This window comes from Canis lupus, chromosome 31 (assembly GCF_011100685.1).
Source record: "Canis lupus familiaris isolate Mischka breed German Shepherd chromosome 31, alternate assembly UU_Cfam_GSD_1.0, whole genome shotgun sequence".
Lineage (NCBI taxonomy): Eukaryota > Metazoa > Chordata > Mammalia > Carnivora > Canidae > Canis > Canis lupus.
In genome coordinates, this window is record NC_049252.1 from 26,816,467 (window position 1) to 26,843,540 (window position 27,074).

At 45.1% G+C, this 27,074-nt stretch overlaps 1 protein-coding gene across 4 annotated transcripts in view; it reads right to left on the reverse strand.

Annotated features, from left to right (window-relative positions):
• TIAM1 (TIAM Rac1 associated GEF 1) overlaps nucleotides 1-27,074 on the reverse strand; it is a 380,928-nt gene that overhangs the window by 175,246 nt on the left and 178,608 nt on the right. Inside the window, exon 1 of one of the 4 annotated variants that reach the window (XM_038581327.1) lies at nucleotides 25,615-25,756. The exons of the other annotated variants lie outside the window; for them this stretch is intronic. The gene's annotated coding sequence lies outside the window, so the exon portion shown is untranslated. Of the gene's footprint in view, nucleotides 1-25,614; nucleotides 25,757-27,074 lie in introns of those variants that run through there. 4 annotated transcript variants of the gene reach the window in all.

A 27,074-nucleotide genomic window follows, 5' to 3' on the forward strand; every position in this document is an offset into this window, starting at 1 on the left:
CATTACTTTCCAATTTTAGATTACACTTGATCACACAACCGTACTGCACATCCCCATTCTGACGCATGGCCCCAGCCAGCGAAGAAGGTCTTGGAAACCAAAGCCTATAACCACAGACCCAGAGCAAGAGAGGATTTCAGAAAGGAGATACTTTCCTCTACATTCCTGCCCAGTGACAGAACTGATGGCAGACTTGCAGAGTGCACTTAAACAAGAATTTGGGCAGTTAGAGCTTCCAGGTCTCTGGAGAGAGTATTTTATTCTACTGTTCAAAGTGAATTTCTAGAATAACAAATATTCAAGTGTGAGTATTTGGATACACCCCCTAAGGCTAATAAAGTTCAGGATGAATTATCAATGGTTTAGTAGGTGGTCTACAGACTCTACTCTGCAGAGACAGAATAACTATCCAAGAACCCAAAACCAATGTTCTGTTTCATACTTAGATTTGCTATTTCCAACTCTGATTAGCAACACCTGCCAATTTTGTCATGGTTCATCCAACAAAATTTAATACTTGGGAAGTAAATCTTTTGGGCTCTGAGCTAGGAGAAAAGAGTTCCATATATACATCGACTTGTCCTTATCTTGACAATGTTACTGGAAAGAAAAAAATCTGATTCAGCCTCATTTTGTATTCAAGATGTTTCCTGTGTGTCAACTCAACAAGGTGGCTTCTGGGGTTTGAACCAAACTTTGAGTTTCTCAAGAGGTTCTGCATCATTACATCAGCATAAACATGGAAAGGTTTTCGTTGTTGCTTTTTTTCCCCTGCAGCTCAAATTTCTGCTGCTCTACATGCTAGATGAGCAAGTGGCCACATAAGTAAATCATCCTTAAGAAGGATGAATTGATAAACAATAATAATGCAACCTCAAAGTAGCTCAGCTGGTGTCCCAGTATCTTTCTGAGTCTCTGTTTGCAATTCTCCTGGACCGTGTATTTAGGAGTGGAATTGCCGAGTCAAATGGCAATTTCATGTTTAACATTTTGAGGAACCGCCAAACTGTTTTCCATAGTAGCTGCCACATTTTATATTCCCAACAGCAATGTACAAGGGTTCCAATTTCTTCACATGCTCCCCCACACTTGTTTTCCTTTCGTTGATTATGGTTATAGCTATTTTACTGGGCATGAAATGGCATCTCATTGTAGTTGTCATTTGCATATGCTTGATGCCTAATTACGTTGGACATCTTTTTATGTGCTTATTGGCCATTTGTATGTCTTCTTTAGAGAAACATCTTTTTGCCCACTTTTTTAATTGTTTTTTTTTTTTTTTGTGGTGGTTGTCAGTGTATGACCAATGTTCATAATAGCCAAAAGGTGGACACATATATGTCAGACGACTGGATAAAGGAAATGTAGTATGTATATGTAATAAAGTATTATTCAGCCACAAAAAGGAATGAATTCCTGATCCATGCTACATGAGTGAACCTTGAAAACATTATGCTAAGTCAAAGAAGTTAATCACAAAAAGACCAATATTGTATGATTCCACTTATATGAGCAATTGCCTATGTGAACTAGGCAAATTCCCAGAGACAACATAGAATAGACATGGAAGGGGTGGCTGTTACTGTTTAATAGGTACAGACTTTCTGGGAAGATGAAAAAGTTCTGGAAATAGATGGCGGTCATGGTTGCACCACATCACAAATGTACGTAACTCCACTGAACTGTTAAAATATTTAAAATGGTGAATTTTGCATTATGTGTATCTTGCCACACACCCTGAAAGGGGAGCCTGGGTTTGTACACTTTATATTTCCAAATATAATTTAAAAAAAAAAAAGCAGCTGTGAGCAAGGATGGTTGAGTCACTGAGGCAGGTGTGAGCAGGAAAGGGCATGCAGGTGACGTAGGATCAGGCCCACATGACAATCCCAGCTCTGCACTGAGGTGCATGCGATTGATGGTGGGCGAGTCCTTAAGCCTCTCAGAGCCTCCTTAGCTATAGAGTCGAAGAAGAGGAAGAACAGCCCAGAAGGTTTCTGTAGGGCTACAGAAAGTCACCTACCTGGAGTGCTCGGTGCAGGACCGGCCAAAGGAAACTCTCAGCAAGTGTCCACTGGCCTGCACCCCCTCCTGAGCCTGCAGGCTTCTCCACATCACCTGAGCTCAGGCTAGACACTGCCCTCTCAGCGTGTGCTATTCACCAGGCTCCTCTGCGTTTTTTAAACATTTCATGAGAGAATTTTGAAAACAAGTAAAACTTGCTTCTTAGATAATGCAGAGGAAACCAAACTGGTGGAACTAAGTGTAGGAAAACATTAACCCTCCCTGACATCCTTCAGAAACTAACTCAGCAGAGGAGGACAAAAGGAGTCCAGGCGGAAATAGGCTGTAAATAGTGGAAACCTCTGGAAGCAGGCCAAAGGATAGTTTTGACTGCCTTCTTTTTCTTTTTCTTAATTTTTATTTATTTATGATAGTCACACAGAGAGAGAGAGAGAGAGAGAGAGAGAGGCAGAGACACAGGCAGAGGGAGAAGCAGGCTCCATGCACCAGGAGCCTGACGTGGGATTCGATCCCGGGTCTCCAGGATCGCGCTCTGGGCCAAAGGCAGGCGCCAAACCGCTGCGCCACCCAGGGATCCCCTTGACTGCCTTCTTTTTGCTTTATCTGTACATTCTGATCTTTCTGGAATGAATGTGTCTGGTCATTTAGAAATACTGGAGAAAGACAAGGCTAGTGTGGTGTAAGCTTCCCTTGCTGCTCCCTCGCCTCTCCCCCCAGCATCCACGTCCATCCCTCACTGTGCGTCCATCTGCCCCACCATGATGTATGGGATGAGTGTGCCTCAAGTGTGCATGTGCTGGGCATCCCCCTCAGCCCCGACAAAGGGTAATTAGTGTGTTTGCTCCTCACAAGAGCTCTAGGAGGTGGGCACCACCATCCCCCATCTCACAGGGGAAGGAATGGAAGGCCCACAATGCTGTCACATGCCCACAGCTACTCCAGTCACAGGGAATACCACGGGCACTCACAGACACTCCGGTCATGATCTCCCTCCTGACAAGGCTGACTTCACACCCAGGCCGGATGGCTCCTGCATCCTCAACACTCTGCCCTCTTAGATGTAGTCCTATGGCTGTCACGGCCTTGCTCTTTGTCATGAGCACTGACCTCCCTGTCGCCTCTGCCACACTGTGAGACAGAGCCGTGTCCCACGAATCTCCACTGGGAAGATCCATCCCCTAGCCGGGTCTCTAGTACACTCAGTGAACTGAGTTACAGCTCAACACTAAATGACTTGCTCATGCAACATGCGAGTCTCCATTTCTATTTCCGTAAGGGGGATAAGCAGCCACTGCTAATTAGAGCGGGTTTCATGGTTCTCCCACATAGCTCTGAGAGGATTCCCTCAGCCACCAGGCAGTTAGCCAAATTTCTCTTCAGGGAATTGGGGTTTGCAGGTGAAGTCCAGGGAAAAGGGATGTACACTTTGGACCTTCACAAACAAAGTCAAGAAAGAACAGAAAATTCATGGAGAAGCCATTACAACGTGGTGCTACAGAAACATCCAGAGAGGAAGCAGAAAGGAGAAGCCAGCCATGATTTCAAATCTCACGGTGTCCATCTGCTGTAGATAATGGAGAGGGGGGATCCCTGGGTGGCGCAGCGGTTTGGCGCCTGCCTTTGGCCCAGGGCGCGATCCTGGAGACCCGGGATCGAATCCCACGTCGGGCTCCTGGTACATGGAGCCTGCTTCTCCCTCTGCCTGTGTCTCTGCCCCTCTCTCTCTCTCTCTCTGTGACTATCATAAATAAATAAAAATTAAAAAAAAAAAAAGATAATGGAGAGGGGACTCCAGACTCCACAGGCAGGAAATGGAGGGAACCAGCCTCAGAAATGGTTAAGTCCTGGCTGGGGAAAGTCATCAAAAAGACATGACTGCCAACCGACCTGTGAGCTGGAGCAGGTACTCAGAGGCTCCTCACCCCCTCCCCATCCTTAGAATGTGGGTTCCCCTTGCCTTTCCAGCACCCAGAGGCTGCTCCAGGGACATGACCTTGAGATGGTGACAGGGCATTGAGAATACCTGTGCAGTACAAGTGACTGAACCCAATTAGGGTCTCTCTAACAACTTTTAAGATTTAGTGTTAGGGTAGGTGCGGGGACCCCTTTTCTTGCTGCTGCCCACCACAAGCCTGGTATGTAAGTTCCCTTGACTATTAAACCCACCACCTACCAGCCCTGAGTGGCCTCTTTTTTTCATTCACCCCTTGCCCTCTGAGTACAGGGGCCAGTTTCATATTATACCTGGGAAGCCCCTAGGAGGGTTGTGAACCAACCACGGTGGTTTAGTAGCGAAGAAATAGAAATCTTTCTAAAACTCCAATACTGGGGCACCTGGGTGGTGCGGTCGATTAAGCATCTGACTCTTGATTTCAGCTCAGGTCACAATCTCAGGGTCAAGTGATCGAGCCCTGCATCCGGCTCCACACTGAGTGCAGAGTCGGCTTGAGATTCTCTCCCTGCCTCTGCTCCTTCCTCTTGTGCACAGGCTCTCTCTCTCTCTCTCTCTCTCTCTCTCTCTCAAAAAGTAAATGAATTAATCTTAAAAAACAAAACAAAACCCTCCAATATTGACTCTGGCCTAAGGGCAGAGAGATGGTGACCACAATGCCAACAGTGACAGTAACAACAGAAGTTGATACTTTGTGTGGACATACTATAAATCAGACAAGAGAAAGACATTAATTTTTTAGCAGTTCTAGAAGGAGAGTACTTATCCCCAGGTTATAAACGAAGAATCTAAAAAACAGAGAGTTTAAGTGACTTACCCAAGGTCACACAGTAAACAGTAGACCTATGTTTTATTCTCAGTGTACAGCTGCTAGACTTCTTTCAGATGGCATCAAAGCTACCTCAGGGGACACCTGGGTGGCATTGTCAGTTGACTATCTAACTCTTTGTTTCAGCTCAGGTCATGATCTCATGGTCATGAGATCGAACCCCATATGCAGCTCCACATTCAGCATGGAGTCTGTTTGGGATTCTCTCTCCCTCTCCTTCTGTCCCTCCCACTCCTGTGCACTCTCATTCTCAAATAAATAATTTTTTTTTTCCTTTAAAGCTACCCCAGAATTCTGGGATTCCATCCACAGGGCCCTTGACACTACCATGAGCAAAAGGATTAACTATTCTACTTGAAAGTATGACATTCATGCTAAAGACAAAGATTTTGGTTTGTACTGGCTTCTAAATAACAAAGTAGATTTCTAAGTCATTTGTTTGCTCTGTGTAAGGACCATTTCAGTAATGTCCCTGCCAACTAGTATTTCCACAGTACAAGGAGATACTGAATACCTATCACACGACCATATATAAGAACAGTTCTTTCCACTGTATTTCCACTAAGGTAAACAGAAAAACACATCAACATTGTCAAATTAAGGAACAGAAGTATTTACAGTTCAATACAATTAAATAAGCATGCTGGAAGGATACATTCTCATGGGGTGTGCTTTGAGAATTCACTCAGAAGGCCTTCATCTAAAATAATACATAAACGTTTATCTTTTATCTGCACACATACAGGTATCTTTCTACCTTGTAAGTCATAAAGAGAGACGAGGCATCAGTGGGTTCGAGGGGTCACATGGAGGAGGCATTCAAAGAACCCATACTTCTCAATGTTTTTCCACTATATTGTTTCTTTCCACATGCAATTCTAAATAAAGGCTGTATTTTACTGTAAAATCAGTAGCATACTTTACACCGGCATTGAGGAATTTTTTAAAAATAGACCTAAGGACTCTATTCAAAATCAAAAGTACCCATGCTTTTGCAAGCCAACTATTTATCTTGCACCATTCTCGTGTCCTGCCAAGGCTTGGCGTGCAGCATCCCCTGAAGAATGACCCAGCCCTCAGTGCAGGACTGTGGCTCTGTATATAAACACTCTGACCTCAGCGGAAGCCAGATCCTTAACTCCCTCCCATAGGATAGCAGGTGAATTCTCTACCTATTAATGACATGACCACAACATTTTCGATTTTTTTTCCTTCTGTTTCATTTTTAAAACCAATGCCCTCATTTACCAGAAATGGACTCAAGCAGCTTCTTCTGGGGAGAGACACGGGCTCTCTCCTGCCTTTCTCTTGTTCGATTTCACCTGGGGGACTTTCTGGAGTGAGATGGTCAGGGTGAAGGGGATATCCCAGGGTCCTAATGAGAATTACCTCATTACCAGCTTAGAAGGTGGTTGCAATTAAAAACTCCCTCCCTATCTGCATACCAAACCAAAAAGAAAAAAAAAAAAGCAAACAATCTTACCAGTCAACACAACCATCCTTCAGTTCACACCATGAGACTCCAGATAATCCACAATAAACCCTAAGAACTCCTGAACTGGAGATGAAGAAGGCCTCTGAAATGACCATACTGAAAAAAAGCTAGGTCTCAAGATACCAGGATAGTCCCCACTCCCTACAGATGTGCATAATAATGCGCTTCCCACCAGGTAACACTTGCCAAGTATTTAAGAAGCCAGATGAAAGGCATCGGTGAAATGCAAAATGCCTTTTAGCGCTGGGCCCACAGGCTGTCCCTCTATGTTCTCGGCAGTGGTGATTAAAGCACTTGGCCTTCCCCTTCCCTACCTTCCAGTGATGTGAGGTTTAATTAATGTGCACTTGGGGTTTTAAGATCCCTAGATGAAAAGGGGACCAGATGTGAAAGTTATTATTATTCTGTTCAAAGTCCACTGGTAAACTAACATCTGTGGACAAATCTACTGTGTGCCACTTAAAATGGGCTAACCAGGGTCAAATGCCAAAAAATCATCATCATCATCATCATCATCATCATCATCTCAGCTTTGGATTTTTGAGAGGCTCAGACACCTGCCAGCTAGCTGTGTGCAGGTGAGCCGGTAACACACCTGACACATGGTTCACTTCTCTAACGACAGAGACTCCAGAGGAGCAGCTGGAAGCTAAGCGGGTGGGGGTCATGGGAAGAGCTGAATCTGGTTACAGGCAAGAAGGGGGCTCCCAGAGGCAAAACAGAGCCAAATGGGGGGGAGGGGGTATGTTTTGAAAGTACACAAAACACCGGGCTGCAGAGATCTCTACATTATCTTTGAGCTTTTTCTTTTTTAAAGATTTATTTATTTTAGAAAGCAAGAGAGTGAGAGTGAGAGAGAGAGAGAGAGAGCAGGAGCAGGAGGGGCAGAGGGACAGAAACCCATGCAGACTCCCCACCGAGCACAGAGCCAGATGTAGGGCTTGATCTCATAACCCTGAGATCCTGACCTGAGCCGAAATCAAGAGTCTGTGACACTCAATCCACTGAGCCACCCAGGTACTCTTTTTGAACATTTCTAAACTCATCGGCTTGTTGGCAAATTGAATTTAAAATTAAAAAAAAAAAACTTTTTTAAAGAAATCATCGGCCAACTACACTCACATGAGGAAAGTCCCTTTTCTCACTAACTACCAATAAAGAGATTTGTATTTACAGAAGTTAAGAAAATAGGGGCGCCTGGGTGGCTCAGTGGTTGAGCTCCTGCCTTTGGCTCAGGTCATAATCCAGGGTTCTAAGATTGAGTCCGGCATCGGGCTCCCCATGGGAATCCTGCTTTTCCCTCTGCCTGTGGTTCTGCCTCTCTCTGTGTCTCTCACGAATAAATAAAAATCTTTAAAAAATAAAAAAAAAGAAGTTAAAAAAATATATACTTAATAATAAGGCCCCAACCACACCAGTGGGATCATGGCTGTGTGACCAATAACACAATCATCACAGCTCAGACTGCAGGGTTACTGGCCAAAGGGTCAAAATGAGCTTTCTAACCTCCTCTCAGCAAGGCAGAGAGATCCTCCTGAAACCTAAATCGGATCCTGTGGGAGGGCAGCCACAGCCATAGTCCTCCAAGGCTCCCCCTCCCATCAGCAGTCCTACAGGCCCTGCCCCTGCCACCCTCCCTCTGGGCCTCACCTGCCTGTCTCACCAGAAAGCTCTCTCCACCTAAGCCCCAGTGGTCTCCAAGCTACTTCTCCAGTGGGCCCAGGTGGCCTACTTCTCTCTATGTAGATCACTCAGTCTGTTTAAAAAAAAAAAAAAAAAAAGGAAAAAACCTCACTGCCTCAAACCCTTAGCATCCTTGCTCCAAAGTCACTCCTGCGATAGGCTTGTCCTCTCCATCCCCCCATTCGAAAGTTCAAACTCGACTCTTGGACTCAGGGACTCCTGGTTCCTTCCTTGCTTCCAATTTCCCTGCTGCAGTGCTAACCTGCCAGCACACTCGTGTTTTAATCACCTGCCCACTGTCTGTCTTCCGCCTCCAGAATGCCAGTCACACGTGTGCAGAGTCTCCTGGGTCTTGTTCACTCTGACACCCCCAGACCCTGGAAGTGGCCTGGTGTAAAATGAAGTGCTCAATAAATGTTTTTGCTGAAGGCCTGAGCGATGGCTTCAGAAGAGTGACAGACAACCTGCCAGGAGAAACCCTGGTGTGTAAGCTTCCAGAAAGATCTGTGTAATCACTCAGTGTCATCATGTTAATGTGCTCTGTGCACACAGCTCCCCCAGCACCTCCCCCAGGGAAAAGGCGCAAGATCAAGGCAGGAACAGATGATTTCTGGTCTCCAGGCCATAGTATTCTCAAATACGACCAAAGTCAATTGCTCCATAGCCATGCCCAATGCAGGAAAAGTCCTACTGCTGCGGAAGCTACGCAAGGGGTAAGTTCATCAAAAGCTGAATCCTTTGTACCAACCACATTAGCACAACACGTGATCAGAAGGACAAAATAGGAACTTGAAATCAATGCTTCCATAGCTATGAAGCCACCAGGGAAGATCCCCACTCATCACGCCCCAGTTTTCTGAACAGCAGAGCCTCCCGCTCCATGAGGAGTCCTCCGTGCTGTCCACCAGCTGCTGCCCAAGCAGAGGCGCTGCAAAGGACTTCGAGAAGGAATATATAGGTCAAGAGACATTTTATTGGATGCATGAACAGAATTCACAGCTGTTTCCTCAACTTCAGCTTGGATGCTGTTGCTGTTGTTAAACAGATTTCATCCACGGAGGAGTTTACAGTTCCCAGCAGAACAGAGAGTTCTCGTGTGCCTCCTGCCCGCACACCTGTACAGCTCCAACCATGACCAACATCCCCCACAGACTGGGACGTCTCTTGTCTCCACTGAGCCTACACTGACACATTCTCACCCCAAAACCATAGCTTGCATCAGGGGTCACGCCTGGTGGCATGTCCATTCTCCAGGTTTCAACAAATGTATAGTGACATATATCTACCATCGTAACGACCATACAGAGCAGTTTCATTGCCCTTAAAATCCCGCCTTCAGAACCTTGATCCTGTTCATCTCTGGCTCCCTCGGACAAGTTCCTGGCAACCACTGACTTTTACTGTCGCCATCGTTTTGCCTTTTCCAGCACCATCAGAGTGTTGAATCCCATAGGATGTATACTTTTTAGATTGACCCCCTTGAGCATCTTCCATGGCTTTCAATGGCTTGATGGCTCATTTCTTTTCAGTGGGGGATAATACTGCATCGCATAGATGACCATGGTTTACTTTTACCTTCACCCACTGAAGGGCATCCTGGTTGCTTCTGGGTTTGGGCGATTATGAATAGAGCTGTATAGACACCTGTGTGCGGATTTTTGTGCACATGCTTGTATGTTTTTGTTTTTTTTTTTACCAGCATTTTAGGAAGCAAAAAAGATAACAGAGAAATGTAAAGCGCAACTTTAGTGAGGGAAAGGCAAAACAAGCTCCATACCCTCCAGGAAAGTCCTTCTTTCCAAGAATCTTTTTTTGAGAAATTCATCAAAGAAGTCTGGTTTTAGTTTTATACATACATGAATCCAGTCCTGACACTATGGTTTTCTCCAGCACATCGAATGGATTCATAAACTCTGCAATGTAAAATGGTTTTGAGTATTTTCTTTTGTCCCTATTAATAATACCTGTCTGTGGGACTTCACTGGCAATTCTATTACCTTTAGCCCATTTTTCTCAACTGGTGCCACAGGCCTGTGACTTCCACTGAGAGCCATACCCTGCCTGAATTCCATGAGCCTCTCACTGAGTGCGGCACACAGCGGGTGCTAAACAAATTGTCCACAGGTGAATGCGTTTCGAACGTTCAACCAAATATTCAGCCAAGATCATGACAAATTTTAAAACAAAGATTCATAAAAGTCCCCACACAGGTATCGAAATTGATTAGGAAAGCAAGCATCTATTCAACCAATTGCACCAAAATCCGCTTATCGTTACTAAACAGGAAACCTAAGAAATGTGGCCATCTCAAGTCAGATAGGTCCATGTCTTGAAAAGGGGAAACTCACCACATCAAAACACAGACTGCAGGCTGTCAGGCTGAAACTGCTCAAGGGACTGTCACCTGCCATCTCTCAGGGGAAAGGCGATGAAAGATGATATCCAAGAATCTGAACATGTTTTAAGATACGGTACACCAGAAGAAACCATTTTCTCAATGATTTCTTAAATCAACATTCACCGTCAACATGCCTAAAATCGAAATGCATTCCTAGTGTGAGAGACACCCACAGGGCCACACTGCTCAGGACGGGGAGTCCCCAACTATACCACACCAGCTTTAAATTCTTGAATGAAATCACAAGGCATTTTAGCAGGCCTTCCATTTTCCATTTGTACATGTAGACATTCACACAATGTCTACCGAAGGCTGACATTTCGCAGATGAATTTCCCACATCCTGTATTTACCACATTCAAAGTATTCCTGGGCATTCCCACCCACTCCCATTTCTGAGTTAAAAAGAGAATTGGAGAAGGCCAGATGGATAAATAGACAGGGGTCGCCTGAACGACGGCTCTCACTCGCAGGACTGCAATCTGATTTCAAATTATAGAAATAAGAGGCAGGCGATCTGAGTTTAAATGCGAACTTGATGTGCTCTTGAGAAGATGGAAATATTTAACCTTCAGGTCTGCTTTTTGCTTTCTTTTAGCTATACAGTCCCAACGAAAAAGTAATCCATGTATAAGGTATCCAATAGCCGAGAAAAAGCAAGTAGACCCTCCTATGTTCCCTTCACCCGGCTAGCAGCACAACGGTGTGTTTTCTCATTTTGTTTAATTTCTCTGCTGCTGAAAATTACTTCCAGACTCTGTCTCTTCTTTAGTTTCCATTTTTGTCCTACACGAAACCCCATATTCCTGGAGTAAAAAGGAAAGAAAGAAAAGAAAACACGAGTAGAGGGAAACACCATGTTTTAAGTAGAACACCAAAAAAATATAAAATGTGGCCACAGCATCTGCATCGGAAAGCACCATATTTAAATAAATAATGTAGTAATAACAAGTTAACAGTTGAGTCTTGTGGCACTTGGGCGGCTCAGTTGGTTGGGCATCCGGCTTCATTCGGCTCGGATTGTGATCCTGAGGTCCTGGGATCGAGTCCCGTGTCAGGGCTCCCTACTCAGTGGAGAGCCTGCTTCTCTCCCTGCCCCTGCCCCACTCATGTTCTCTCTTGCTCAGTCTGGTCTCTCAAATAAATAGATAGATAGATAGATAGATAGATAGATAGATAGATAGATAGATAGATAGATAGACAGATAAATAATCGATCCTTCAAAATTAATTAAAAGTTACAAATTAAAAGTTGAGTTTTTTTAAGATTTTATTTATTATTTGACACTTTGACACACACACACACACACACACACACACAGAGAGAGAGAGAGAGAGAGCAGCAAGCAGAGGGAGAGGGAGAAGCAGACTCCCCACAGAGCAGGGAGCCTGATGCAGGGCTCCATCCCAGGACCCTGGGATCATGACCCAAGCCAAAGGCAGATGCTCAACCAACTGAGCCACCCAGGTGACCCCCCCATTCCCATTTCAAATACTGAGCTCCTTCTCAGGAAGTGCATGGAAAGGAAGACACAATAGTTCTCTGTGAACAGAAGTTCTTCTATACAATGTGTCTAACAGGGGCATTTCCTGCATTCATTTTGACAAATTGTGAGTTTCCTGGGTTGAAAATTATGCTTATCCACTTTGTTCCCTCAGTCCCTTATTATATCATAGGTGCCCAATAAATGTTAGTTAGATGTATGCTGAGCAGGGAGCCCGACGTGGGGCTCGATCCCAGGACCCCAGGATCATGACCTGAGCCAAAGGCAGACACCCAACCAACTGAGCCACCCAAGTGCCCCAAAAGTTGAGTCCTGATACAAAATGTCCCTATCACAGGCTCTGACTACCCTACAGAAAGAGATTTCCATACATCCCAAGGACCCTGACTACATAATTTGCTCTCCCGACCATTGGCTCTCCTAATGTCAGAGAGTTAGGAAGAGCACACCAAAAACACTCTGGTCACCAGACTTCTAGCCTGGTGCTCTTCTCCACTTCCCATTTTATTAAACAAACACTGACGGGAAAAAAATGATAGCCATTTTGTTTAAACACAAATGACCGCACTTATTTTCCCCCCTCACCTAATTTAAAAAAAACCAAAAACATAAAAATGATCATTCACCAAAACAGAAAAATCGCTATGCCCTAGGCAAGAGGCAGCTTCCAGCAGTGCATCAACACCAACATGGGAACCATCCAGAGAAAACCTTCAAACCACCACCAAGGAACTGCGTAATAAAACTCCCACACTCATATTCATACTATTTATATGACAATTAAAATCACCCTCCAAGGACCTAAAAAAAAAAAAAAAAAGAAGTCCATGGGTTAGATGTTTTCATGACTAAATGGCCCATCGGGCATGATGAGCACAAACTAGATTTCTCTAAACGATGAAAGAATGGAGCAGCAGAGGAATAGCTACCCTTGTGGTGAGCATAAATAAATAAATAAATAAATAATCTTTCAAAAATTAATCACTATTTGAATCATTATTTGTACACATGTAACTAATGTAACACTGTGTGTCAACTATGCTTTAATTTAAAAAAATAAGGGATTAAAATAAAAAAACAAATTAAGATTAAAAAAAGAAGTGGAACAGAAATACTAAGCCCCCACATTGGATGTTTGCCTCTGATTTTTTTTTTTTTAAGATTTATTTGTTTTTTTATTTATTTACTTATTTATTTGAGGGTGGACAGGGCAGAGGGAGAGGGAGAATCCCAAGCAGACTCCCCACTGAGTGTGGAGCCCGACTCAGGGCTCGATCTTGTGACCCCCATGACCATGACCTGGGCTGAAATGAAAGAGTCAGACTGAGCCACCCAGGCACCCCATCCCTGATTCCTTAAAAAGAAATAAATACGATAGATGCACTGACAGTTCTGGCAACACAGGAAAATGAGAAATGGGAAGAGCTGGGAGTGCTGACTGCCCAGGTGTCCACCTGGACTTGCCATGAGTGGCCTGTATCATCTCTACCTCTCTTGGCCTCCATTTCTCGGTGTGAAACTGGGATGATAATAGCTCATTGGGTTATTGGGAGGATTAAATGTGGTTAATACATGTTAAGCATTTAGGGATCCCTGGGTGGCACAGCGGTTTGGCGCCTGCCTTTGGCCCAGGGCGGGATCCTGGAGACCTGGGATCGAATCCCACATCGGGCTCCCAGTGCATGGAGCCTGCTTCTCCCTCTGCCTGTGTCTCTGCCTCTCTCTCTCTCTCTCTGTGACTATCATAAATAAATAAATTTAAAAAAAAACAAACTTTATAAAAAAAAAAAAAACATGTTAAGCATTTAAAACCGTGCCAGGCAGAGAGTAAGCTCTTAATACACAACAGAAATTAGTAATATCATTAGCAATTTTCCCAATCATTCCACCACTGAATGGCTCATGTCCTAAGCCTTGGAATGTACCACACTTCTAGATGACAGCTCTCATCTGGCCCATTAACTTTCCCACCGTGTTATCTTTTCTTCCCTTCTACGCTGTAAGCCCCTTGAGGGAGTGTGAGCTGCATGTCATACCTCATTGCGTCCTCCACGGACACCTCCAATGATGACACCCAGAGCCACCCAATGAATGACTCGTTGGAGGAATGAATAATTGAACTGACCACCCTGCCCCTTCCCAGTCAATATGAGGCCTGGAAACTAGATGTCACTGTGTTAACTTGAATGTATTACCTTACTTTGGTTTGTTGGGACTTCCATAAAGGCATTAGAAAAATAAATAGCAACAGTTATTATTACCCAGAGGCTAGAATAGGAAAAGCTTTCAATCAACGCTTGCGGCTTTTGGCTTTTCCACTCTAACTGAACTCCATGCTTCCTTTGCAAGGAGGCAACTGTAATTACCTCCAGTGTTCCCTCTAAAGCTCAAACCACCAAAAAACAAAAAAACAAAAAAACACAGAAAAAAAAAAAAAAAAAACGCTTGATTGTCACATACCGTCAACTCTGGATTTTTCTTTCAGGCACAATTCAGCTGCCTCACGCACTCCGTCTGGGTGTTCTTCATTACCATGCTTCTTATTTCCATCAAAGCATCAAAGCCACCAGACAGACTGATGCTGCTTGACCAGCCAACAGTCCCACCAATAAGCCCCCCTGCCTCCCCAGCTCTAGCTTCAATCCCCTGGGCTTTCAGGTACTTTCACCTAAGCCTCCAGCAAAGCAAACCCAGTCCTCTGGAATGAATTTACTTTCTAGCTCTGAAAGTCATCCGCAATCCCAGAACTTTCTTCTCCACCCCCACCCATCCCCCCCACCCCCGCCCCAGACCATTCACATTCTCTCATAAGAAAACAGAACTTCACGAAGCATCAATTAGGAGCAGAGAGAAAAGGCTCTGCTCTGAGCCAACTGGCTTCTTCCCAAGCTAAACACACTTATGTAAACCCAACTCCATTATTGCCCAGGCCTGCGGACGGACCAGGGCACCCAGCCTTTCTGGAGTTAAGTTTTTGTTTACCCACTGTCAAGTAGGCATTTCCCAGGCAGCCTCTCCTCCCGTGGAGACTGGCTGCAACCACCCCTACCTCCTACCCAGGCAACCAAATGTGACATCAAAGGAGCCTCCCGAGTGGCCATCTGTCCCTGCCATGCCAATGTTTATGCAATGTGCGCAGGAGAGGGACAGAAGGGCCAAAGGATCCGGGGCACCGTGCTGCATCAGACCCGAGGCACCAACATCTCAGGCTGTACGTGCTACAGAACAAGACCGTGACAAGGAAGCCCTCTGTCCAGCAAGAGAGAGAGGCTCCTTCTTCTTAAAAAGAAAGATAAAACTATTTTACTTTCTTGAGGGTGTTCAAAGATTGGGCTTGGTATGTATCACCTGTGGGTAGGTATCTAAAAATAAAGTCAGATCCCTAGTTCTGCAGTTTTTCAAAGACTGCACACCCTGCTCCCCAAAAATCCCACCCAAACAGGGTATTTCAGGCAATACCAACTTTAACAAATTCACATGCAGCTAAGGTAGAAAAGGAATAGGTCAGAAAAGAACCCGGGAGTCAGAGAATCCTAGAGGTAATATGACCATTAGATTCATTGTCTAAAATGGATGCGTTGTGGGTTTAGAAGTTAAATAAAACACAGCTCACGGGGGCAACCCCAGTGGCTCAATGGTTGCACCTCCTTTGGCCTGGGGGATGATCCTGGAGACCCAGGATCGAGTCCCACATCAGGCTCCCTGCAGGGAGCCTGCTTCTCCCTCTGCCTGTGTCTCTGCCTCTCTCTTTCTCTCTCTCTCTCTTTGTGTCTCTCATGAATAAATAAAATCTTTTAAAAAAAGAAAAAAAACGCAGCTCAAATCCAGGGTCACCACGGGTGATTTTAGTGAAGTCATATGGGTTCCACTGACTAGACTTGGAAAGAATGGCACATCCCACGATGGCAGTGGGGATCAGTCATGTACTCTGCTAGAGAACACTTAGCAGAACACCAGGCGCACAGGAGGTGCTCAACGTATGTGGTCTCTTTTCCTTTGCATCCTCAGTTCTGGATTAACCCGCTTTCCTGGACCTTCCGGTAGAGGCACACCCAGGAGGCAAAGTACATCTGAGTTGGCCAAAGAGGGGAGGTCACTATGGACAGGGGGCCGGCCATGAACAAAATTCAACACACTGACTCTGCTGCGGAACATCTCTGTTATTGTTCAAACGGGTGGGGTGGCGTGGGGAGACTTGACATGTTTCACCTACTATTCACATGAAGTTTGTCAAATTGCATCTCAAGTCTTGGAAGAAAACCCACATTATTCATCACATAAATCTGCTTAAACTCCTCCGGGGGGGAGATGGCTAGCCACTGTGCTTGAAGCCAAGAGATGAGACATCCACTCTGTGATTCAACCTGAACAGCTGTGCAGTGAAAACGCACACACGGGCTCACACAAAAATGGGCTAACAATTTTTAGATTTGTCCCTTGCCGATTTTTTGTTCCTTCAATTTTGTTCTTTGGCCACATTATTTCCCTTCATTCACAGAACCTGGAAATAACCTTGGCATTTCTTTGGACAGCTCTGACTAGGTTTCTCGATTCATCCCCAAAGAATCAAGTCTCTGAACACTTGCTTACTTCGTGGTTCGGAGCCCACAATCATAGCTCTCCAGGATTTATGGTCATAATGGGCAGGGCAGGGAGGGAAGATAGACAGCAGTCCTGCCTTATCCATGGGGGTATGTTCCAAGCCCCTCCCACACCCATGGATGCCTGAAACCACAGATAACACCAAACCCTACCTATACTGTGTTTTTTCCGATACAAAGGTACCTATGATTTTGATTTATAAATTAGGCATAGTAAGGGATGAAAAATAACTAGTAAGAAAACCAAACAATTATAATGCTATATGGTAGTAAAAGGTATGAGAATGTGGGCCCTCTCAAAATATCTTACTGTGCTGTACTCACCCTTCTGCTCGTGCTGATGGCAGATGATAAAAGGCTGACGTCACAAGATGAAGTGAGGTGGGCGATGTGTGTACTGTGATGTAGTGTTAGGAGGGTCACCTGCTTGTGGACCACAGCTGACCATCAACTGAAGGTAAGTGAAATCGTAGATAAGGGGAGACCACTGCACAAGGTGACATCTGACAAATACTACTGGTTCCGAGGGGGGAAAGACAGGAGGCTGGGACAGACTGGCAAGGAGGCAAGGAGGAGGAGGGCTGGAATTCACTCTGAAGGACAACTGATAGGATGTCATGGGGAGGTGGGGGGTGGGAATGAGTGGACACACGCCCCGAGACAGGGCTCAGTCACTTACTACAGGGGTCATTCTAGAACACCCCATGGCAATCACTCTAATGCACAATGAAGCAAATCTACAGAATAGGATAGGAAGCCCTTTCTGTGAGAAATAAACAGGAGCATTCTGATTAAGAGCACAGACCCTGGGGGGGATGGCCTGGGTGGCTCAGTCAGCTGGGCATCTGCCTTCGGGTCAGGTTGTGATTTCAGGGTCCTGGGATCAAGTCCCACTCAGGGCTCCCTGCTCAGTGGGGAGTCTGCTTCTCTCTCTGCCTCCGCCCCTCCCCCTGCTTGCGCTCTGTGTGTGTGTCTCTCTCTCACTCTTAAATAAATAAAATCTTGAAGAAAAAAAAAAAAATTCAGACCCTGGAGCTTGGGGACTGGGGTCCAAATGCTACCTCCCCACTTCCTAACTCTGTTGCTTTAAAAAAGTTACTTAAGCCAGTGATGAGAATTTGTTTATAGAGAACACCAGTCTGGGAAACAGGGGAAGGAAGCCCCAAGGGGTCTCTGGAAACAGGACAGAGGAAACCTCAGATTTGTCCTCAAATCCACATGCCCCCCTCCCTTACTGGTTATTATTATTATTGTACTATTATCATTCATATCATTTTGTTACCCCTTGAAAAAAGCTAATAACCCAATTAGGATAATACAAGGTGACGTAAATACCGAAAGGGAGGGCTCCAGGCCGCCGTGTGCACGCAAAGAAAGGAGTGGCAAAGGCTGTCGGGCTGGTTCAGGAGCAACAGGTAAGACAGGAGCCGCAAGTCACAGCAAGATGGGCCAGGCCGGGCCTGCAGCACCGGCTGGGAAACGAAGAAGTGCAGGCGTCGGAATGCAAAAGCAGGCAGCCGCTATGGAAAACGGCAGGGAGGCTTCTCAGAAAATTAAAAATAGAACTACCATATGATCCGGCAAGCCCACTGAGGGGTATTTTTCACAGGAGAGAATGGAAAGCAAAGCTCAAGGAGATATTAGCACTCCCGTGTCCGCTGCAGCCCTACTCCCAGCAGCCGGAATGCAAAAGTCACCTAAATGTCCAGCGCCAGATGCATGCGGGGGACATGCAGTGTGTACACACAATGGAATATTAGTCAGCCTTTAAAAAGAAGGAAGTCCGGCAAGCCTGCAACAACACGGGTGAACCCTGAGAACATTCTGCTGCGTGAAATGAGCTAGTCACAGAAGGACAAATGCCTCGGGATTCCACTTACAAGAGGAGTCTAAAATAGTCTAACTCATGGAAACAGAATGGTGCTTGCCAGGAGCAGGAGGGAGGGGGAAATGGGAAGTCACTAATCACTTGGGGCATTTTTTTTTTAAGATTTTATTTATATATTTGACAGAAAGAGAGAGAGAGAGAGCTTGAGCACAAGCAGGGGGAGTGGCAGGGGCAAAGGGACAAAGAGACTCCCCGCTGAGCAGGGAGCCCGATGCGGAACTCGATCTCAGGACCCCGAGATCATGACCTGAGCTGAAGGCAGATGCTTAACCAACTGAGCCACCCAGGCGCCTCGGGGACATTATTTCAGTTATGCCAGATAAATAGGTTCTGGATATCCACCATAAAATACTTTACCTATAGCAACTAACACTGTGTTGTACCTTTAAAAATCTGGTAAGAGGGAACGCCTGGGTGGCTTAGTGGTTGAGCATCTGCCTTCGGCTGGGGTCACGATCCTGTGGTCCAGGGATCGAGTCCCGTATCAGGCTCCCTGCATGGAGCTTGCTTTTCCCTCTGCCTCTGTGTCTGCCTCTCTCTGTGTCTTTCGTGAATAAATAAATAAAATATTTTTTTAAAAAATCTGGTAAGAGGGTAGGTGTCAGGTGAAGTGTTCTTGGTGCGGTAAAATCCAAAGAAAGCAACAACACTACAAGGGATCATGCTTCAGGAGGCATCTCTGATTCCTCCTCTCCACCAAGTTGGCAGTCACAAATTGTGTTCAAATTCTGGATCCGCCAGCATGCTACCAAAAGCTGATAAAGCGTAAACAGTGCAGCGTGCTACTAATAACAAGGCTTGGGTGGGTTTGTTCATGGGAGGCAGGCAAACCTGAAAAGAATAATTGCACCTCTGTAGAGTTATAAAGCCCCTTTTGGTCTTAATCGTTCTCCCCCTAGGAAATAAATGAGGATTGACATGCCACTGTCCCCACCTGAGAGAAAGGAAGCCAGAGAACACACACAGCCCTTCTTGCTGACTCACGCCCCACCAGGAGGTAGCATTATTTCTTTGCTCTGAGTGCCTGTAATGCTGCACGTTCACCACTTGATCCTTTCAGTGAGAAGCTCCTTGCTTAGCATGTCATGAAGACTCCAATTTGAGCACAGCAGTGAGGCCTCCATGCAATACTCCCCAACAACCAAACCTACTTCACGGTTTAGACAAAGGTTCACCCTGCCTGCCAAAAGTAACGTGATCTCATGTCCAAGAGCCCCAGAAGAAGCCCATGCCTGATACCAAGTTTCCTCTGTTGCAGCCCGAAACAATTCCTTCTTCTCCTTTCCTGGAATCGTGAGGGCAGGCAAAAGAGATGCCAGGAAGGCAAAGGTGGGAAGATTACCTGTGAAGACTCTGAAACACTACAGTCTGAGAATCAATGGGAATGTTCTTCCTCATGACTCAAAGGCATAAGGAATCAATAGAAATCGATAGTCATTCCCCAGAGGCAGACCCAGAGCACAATGACCCTGCCATGGGATGTGCCACCACACCCTCTTCAGCAAGCCTGAATGATTGGCTTGTCCTAGGAATGACCCTACAATGGGGACCCTACACCTCCAAAGGTTCCCAGGAAATCCATTTCAAAGCCTCAAATTGGGCATGGGGTGAATCAGCAACCCCTGCTTCCCCAAAACAGCAGTCACAAATAATGAACTTCCTGTTGTCCCAGAATGGGAAGATCTGAGCAGGGTCTTAAGACAGGAAGGAATTTAAAAGTTTGAGTCCTCATTTCCCAGCCTTGTGCAAATCCCCCGCTTATCCCATCCCAAACAGAAGAGGTTTCTCTCAAGACCTCCAAACGTGTCATTCGGAGAGGCTGCTCACATCGTAGGTAAGGGACTAGGCTTCAGAGTGTCACCCCACGAGACCAACCCTCCAGAAGGCTTTCGGGTCTAGAAAGGTAGGCCTCAGTCCACACTGGTTCTACCTACAGGAGTAGACACAGGAAAACAATGGGTTTTGTGCTCATTTTTCCCAGGGGTTGCAGGATCACCCTCTGAAATATTAACAAGATCACACAGGAGAAGTACTGGGTATGTTGTAGACACTCAGTAAATTAGTATTTAGTATTAGTATTTTAATAATCAAAGAAGTATTTACAGGGACTTACTCAACTACGGGCTTTGTAGAAAGCACTTTGGCCATGGTTATTCTTGCCCAGAGAAGCCTCTGAATGTACGGAAGTCAGAAATCTCAAACACTGGAGCATATGATTCCAAGGTATCACCTGAGGCTCTGTGCTTCAGTACAAGAAGATCTCACAAATCCACCCCTATCTGTTAAACGCATAAAAGTTACCAAAAGCCATGATCTCTCCCCACCAAGTTTTACCAATGAGTGCCACGCTAATACTTGTTTTCAAGCAACAGAATCAAAATAAACTGGAGGAGTGGTGTTGCACAACACTGATGAAGACTATACGCCTCCTTGTTCCCCACTCTCATAAAAACACCGACCAGTACAAACAGCAGCACAGTTACTCAGTGCACCGGGTCAGAGAGGACGGGCCAGACCAAAGGCAGTCAGTCAATCTGTTGTCTTCGAGAATAACTTCCCAGCTGAGGCCAATTCACAACACAAAATGTAAACCAAGACTGGCTCCTTGGGCAGAGCAGTGAATGATGTTGCCAGGGCACCACAAAGCCTACCCCCCGGCTGCCCCCCCCTCCTTGGTCAGCCCCTTGTGCTATGAGACAACTAAAGAAACATTCACTAATTATGCCACATATTCCCCAGGATCTTTTCAATGGACAGACCCCAGGGAGAACAAATGGCTTCAAGTTGGATGACTTCAATAATGCCATATTCCTTTGTGGAGGAAGATTACCCAGCCAACGGCCTCCACCCCATGCTTCTCATTTCCCTTCTTGGTTATGAGGTCAGCCATAGCATCAAACAATCCAAAGCTTCCCCCCAAGTACCAAGAACTTTCAGCTCTGCAAAAAGCATTCTTTTTGAATGCAATGGCGATAGAGAACAGATATGGATATCACCAGTACTATCTGTCACCCAGTTTACGTTCCTACCAACCGTGCACGGGGGTTCCCTTTGCCCCACAGCCTAACACTTGTTATTTCTGGACTTTTGCCTTGTGAGACGGTGGTGTGTCATTGCAGTTTTGATTTGCATTTCCCTGATGATAAGTGATGTTGAGCGTCTTTTCCAGAGTAACTGGAGTTCTGGAATAACTAAATCTAACAAACTCTGCCTTCATAGAAACAACTCCACTAACTTACATCTCAAGCTTGGCCACATTTCGAGTTGTGTACTCCTTTCAGTTCTACAAAGGAAGAGAAGGGGGAGGGAGGGAGGGAGGGAGGGAAGAAGGAAGGAAGGAAATAATAAAACAGTGGGACCCTCGAGGAAGTGAGATACACTGAAGAAAAAATAATCATCATCCCAGGAAGGTAAGGCAAAAATCGGAGTGGAAAAAATATACAGCCAGTATACCACTGATCAACTAGGATAATAAGATGCAAGTACTGAAAATATGGAGAGTGATCCCAATAACCCATCTGCCCATAATGAAGACAGAACAGATGGGAGAAGTGGTTTTGTTTTATTCTGTTGAAATAACCTTTCACAGGTCTGGGAGGAAGGCACTGAGAGAAGTTGTGAGGTTGGAAGTATAACCAGAAAGGGCAGGAGGGGAAACACACAATGTACTATAACGTATTAAGTGTCTACTTTGTTCCAAATCACAAGACAGGCGTCTTCCATAAATACTCATGTAGAAATCTCCCAACAAGGGTGCTGGGTGGCTCAGCCCGTTAAGAGTCTGACTCTTGATTTCAGCTCAAGTCATGAGCTGAGCCCTGAACTCAGCAGGGAATCTGCTGGAGGACTCTCCCTCTCCCTCTCCCCCACCCCACACACCACTCACTTGTACCTGCGCACATTATTTCTCTGTAAATAATAAATAAATCTTTAAAAAAGAAGAAAGAAAGAAGAGGAAAGAAAGAAAGAAAGAAAGAAAGAAAGAAAGAAAGAAAGAAAGAAAGAAAGAAAGAAAGAAAGAAAGAAAGAAAGAAAGAAAAAAGATCTCATCACAGCCCCTAAGCAGTTTTCATTATTTCCATCTCACAAGAGGTGGAAATGTAAGCTCAGAGGGGTTAGGCAATTTTAGAGCTAAAAGTAGCTGAGCAAGAATTCAGATCCAGGGGCGCCTGGCTGGCTCAGTCAGTAGAGCATGCAGCTCTCAATGTCCGGGTCATGAGTTCGAGCCCCACACTGGATGTAGGGATTATTTAAATAAATAAACTTTAAAAAAAAAAAAGGCAAAAAGGATTCAGATCCAGTTCTTTCTGAGTCTACAGTTCTTGTTCTTACACTGTCACAAACTCAGAATGATTTTCTGAGAAAACATTAAAATGCCAAGACTCATGCATTAAATATGAACCAAAATGAAACTTTCTTCCTCAGTCATTACAGCAAATTTGCTTGCCCCAGTACAAAGTAAATCTGTATTGTCAAGTAGGTTGAAAGCACCTACAATTCACATTAAATTACCAGTAAATCTTATGGAAATTCTAGCTAGATGTTTCCAAAACAATTTCACAGGGTGTGCCCCAGTGAATATACAAAACCCACCTTAGAACAATGTGATCCACTGTGTATGATACCCAAGAGCACAAGATATATTTTAATAAAACCTAGAAACATTATTTCAAAGACACATAAATAAATACATAATATCTGCCTCCCTACAGCTAGGAGACTCGGTTACTTAGTTTTAAAGGCTCTTAAAATCTTTTTTGACAGTGTTCCACAGCACAGGACTTTTCAAATGCATGTAAACTTAAGAAAGGAGGCAGTGTTTTTGTTTCATTTAAAATACAAAAACCAAAACTGGTTCTTCCAAATGCCAATAAAATTGATAATAAGTTAGCAAGACTGATCAAGGGGAAGAAAAGCACAAATAACCAATGCCAGGAATGAAAAAAGGAAACATTTCAAGGGGGGCCTGGAGGGCTCAGTCAGTTAAAGCATCTGACTCTTGATTTCAGCTCAGTTCATGATCTCAGGGTCCTGGGACCGAGCCCCACATTGGGGGTGAAGCCTGCTTAAGATTCTCACTCTCCCTCTAAAAAAAAAAAGAAAAAGAAAAAGAAAAGAAGAGAAAAGAAGGAAAGAGAAAAGAAAAGAAAAGAAAAGAAAAGAAAAGAAAAGAAAAGAAAAGAAAAGAAAAGAAAAGAAAGAAAAGAAAAAGAAAAGAAAGAAAAGAAAAGAAAAGAAAAGAAAAGAAAAGAAAAAGGAAACATTTCTACAGTCTTTTAAAATATTATAAAATGATACTATGTGCAACCAATAAATTTTAAAATGTACACAAAACAGGAAAACTCTTATAAAAAACTAGTTACTAAAACATGATCATCTTAATGCCCCTATTTCTATCAAACTAATTGCATCTGCAACTTCAAAAACAAAAAATTCAGAGCCAAACCAGGTTATTTGTTAGAAAGTAAGGAGACCTTGAGAAAAAAAATATATAACATTCTCTCACACCTACCTAATTCATATAGTAGAATTAATCCAATTTCCGATGTCTGCATGAAACAGTCCCATGTGACAATGTCTAAATACCTTTATGAATAATATACTCCCTTTCTCTGGCTAAGGATTATTGTTCCATAAAACTCCATGTGAGCAAGGGTCTATTAGTCAGCTTCACCAGCACTATCACGAGATCCAATTTGGTTGTCTTTCCTGTTGAGTGAGTTGCTACAGTAGGCTTCTTGGGGGTGGGGGAGGCCGGTCACACACTTGATGTCAGCATCAAGTTCACATCTGCTTGCCATGTTCTTTCTTGAGTCCTCAAGGAGCTAGAACAAGGCTCTGGCAGTTGTGACCGCCTGGACCACGCAACCTGTTATTCTTCCTTGGAACGTGTCTGCTTTGGTTTAAAAGTCATTTCATTTTAGCTTCTGTCTCACTAACTTCAGGGAAGCTGGAAGGTGAAAGCAAACTAAGTAAAAGTATGGCCACAGCAACCTGTCCTCTGACCCCAAAGTTCAAGGGGAATGTGCCTCAGGAAAGCCAGGCTGTCCTATTCTGATAACAGGAAGATAATAAAATCAGCCCTTAACATCTTCCTAATTGCACCCACCCCAGATCTGGGAAGAAACACCTATAAAATGAAATCTGGCTTTCTATAAACCTAGTAACGGCCACACATTTCTTCACCTCCCTAAAGGTGCCCTAAAAATAAAACAATTCTCTAAAAATTCCTATGAAGGATTAGCTTACAAAACACACACAGAGAGAGCTCCCACTGCTCTGTACTAACCTGTTGAGCGGATATAAAATAGGTGAAACAGGTAAAATAGCCCAAAAGCCTCCGCTGGACCCCCATGCGGTGAGCAAATACCACAACCTCTGAGAGGGGCTTCTAATAAAACCTAAAGAATATTTGCAAGAAACTTTACCTTTGGCCAAGTTTATCACTGGCTGGAACGTATATTAAGCGTCACTTGCAATGAATGATCCCAACCCCGGGTGCCAGCCTCCACCCAAACTTCCTCTCCCCACCCCGCCCAAATCTGACTTAGGCAATCGACCTGGAGATAAAGCAGCTGCCAGAGAGAAAGGAGTATTTTCCAAAAAGTTCCAGATGCACAAATAACACCTCACGAGCTAGGAAGTCCCCTTGGGCTGAACTAAATCAGACACAACATTAATGAGAAACCCAAGCCGTCTGGTGCCTCCCTCTAGGATTCCCATAGTGACCCAGGAGGCTGTCGGGCGCCCAGCTTCAGAACATTCCTGCGGAAATACTGAATCCCAAGCCTTCCCTGGGACTCATTCTGGAGGGCAATGACCTGTGATTACAGACCGTGCAGCCGGACGGCGGGGACAGGACGGGGACAGGACGGGGACAGGACGCGCCTCTGGTGGGTAACCTGACCCCGCAGCCTCCCTCCCGCCGCACCCCTTAGGATCCCCGCATTCGGACAGCCAGGGGGGAGAGGGGCAGGGCTCGCAAGCCCCCACCCTTCACCCCGGGGCCAGAATGCACACGGATGGCGCCCCCGGGGGGCCACAGCGCAGCCCGGAGCCCCAGCTCACCCATCCTGCAGGGCTCCGGGCTCGGGGCGCACAGGTCCCCCAACCCCTACCGAGCTCGAGGGTGGGGGTGCCCAGCAGCCTCTCCCCAGCCACAGCCACCTGGGCTGCACGCCCTCACCACCCAACACAAAGAAACTCGGCGATGGAAATGGGCTTGAAATTAATGGGCTCACCCTGCTCCGCGAGGCGCACATGCTGCCGGCCTGCGCACATCTCCAAACTTCCAGTAACAGAAATGAGGAAGCAGCAGCCTTCCCCGGCTCCCGGCGGAGGGAGTGGGCGTAACTTGTGAAGTTTCGTGCTGTGATGAATCTGGTCATTTGGGTGTGTTGGAGAGGGATTGTCGCTCCTCCCCACCCACCGTCGCCTCCCTCCTCTCTCCTCTCCACCTCCTTCCCCAATCTAAATCTCCCCTTGGCGTCCCCAAGACCAAGAACTCGGGGCGGGCTGTCACGCGAGGGTCCCAGCGCTGGGCTCCCCCACGACCTTAAGGGAAATTTATTCCTAACAGACCTGAACCATTTTACAGATGAATCTGGTCGCCCTGCTGAAAGCCTAAGTCGCTGTCACATGTTTTTCAGCCCAGCACAGGGCAAGAAGGCAGTGTCTCTTTTTTGATTTAAAAGGCTAGAAATCAGGACACTTGGGTGGCTCAGTGGTTGAGCGGCTACCTTCAGCTCAGGGTGTGATCCCACATCGGGCTCCCAAAAGGGGAGCCTCTGCCTATGTCTCTGCTTCTCTATGTCTCTATTTTTTAAAATCCTTTAAAAAATAATAAATAAATAAATAAATAAATAAATAAATAAATAAATAAATAAATAAATAAATAATAAATAGCTAAAAATCTTAAGTAATTGCAAGGTGCCCCCTCTGCACAGGCAGGAATGTGGGTAGGTTAGCCGGTAGGCACCTAATTCCCACACATCTCCTTAAATAGAATGGGAGATAGAAAAACTGAAAAGCAAACGTTTAACTGGCTATGTTTCCTTGAAAACTTACTACAAGATATTTCAGACATGCAAAAGTATATTTGAAAATCATATAGCGAACCCTCAAGCATCCATCACGTGGCAAAAAAAAAAAAAAATTAAAATTACCAACATAGTGGGAGCCATCTGTAAACGCCTCCCTGAAATATATCCCCCTTTCTCTCCCCCTAGAAAAATAGCTGCCGTAAACCTGATTTCCCATAAGCAATATTCATACCACAGTTTTGAGCATTCTAACGGACACTTGCTAACTTAAAAGTCCACCCAAAAGTAATCCAATGATCATCCCTTCACTAGGCCTGACCTTGGTTCCAAAACAGAAGTTTCATTAAATGAAACTAAAAAATGACCACACATGTTAAATGAAGCCTCAGGTGGCTGGTTAAAGAAAATGAAGAAATCACAATACAGGAAAATGGAAATAAGGAATGATAAGTGGAGGCCATATCTGTAACAGTTGAAGCATTCATGGATGAAATTGATAGATTAATAGAGCATTATCATTTTACAAGGTTAATGGCTCTGTCAAAGCCAAGGATACGACCCACACTGCAAGGGGCTTTCCTCAAAGACCCAGGCTACAGAAACAGAAACATAACATTCATTCAAGAAGTCCTAATTACTCTCGATCGCCCGCCAGAGTT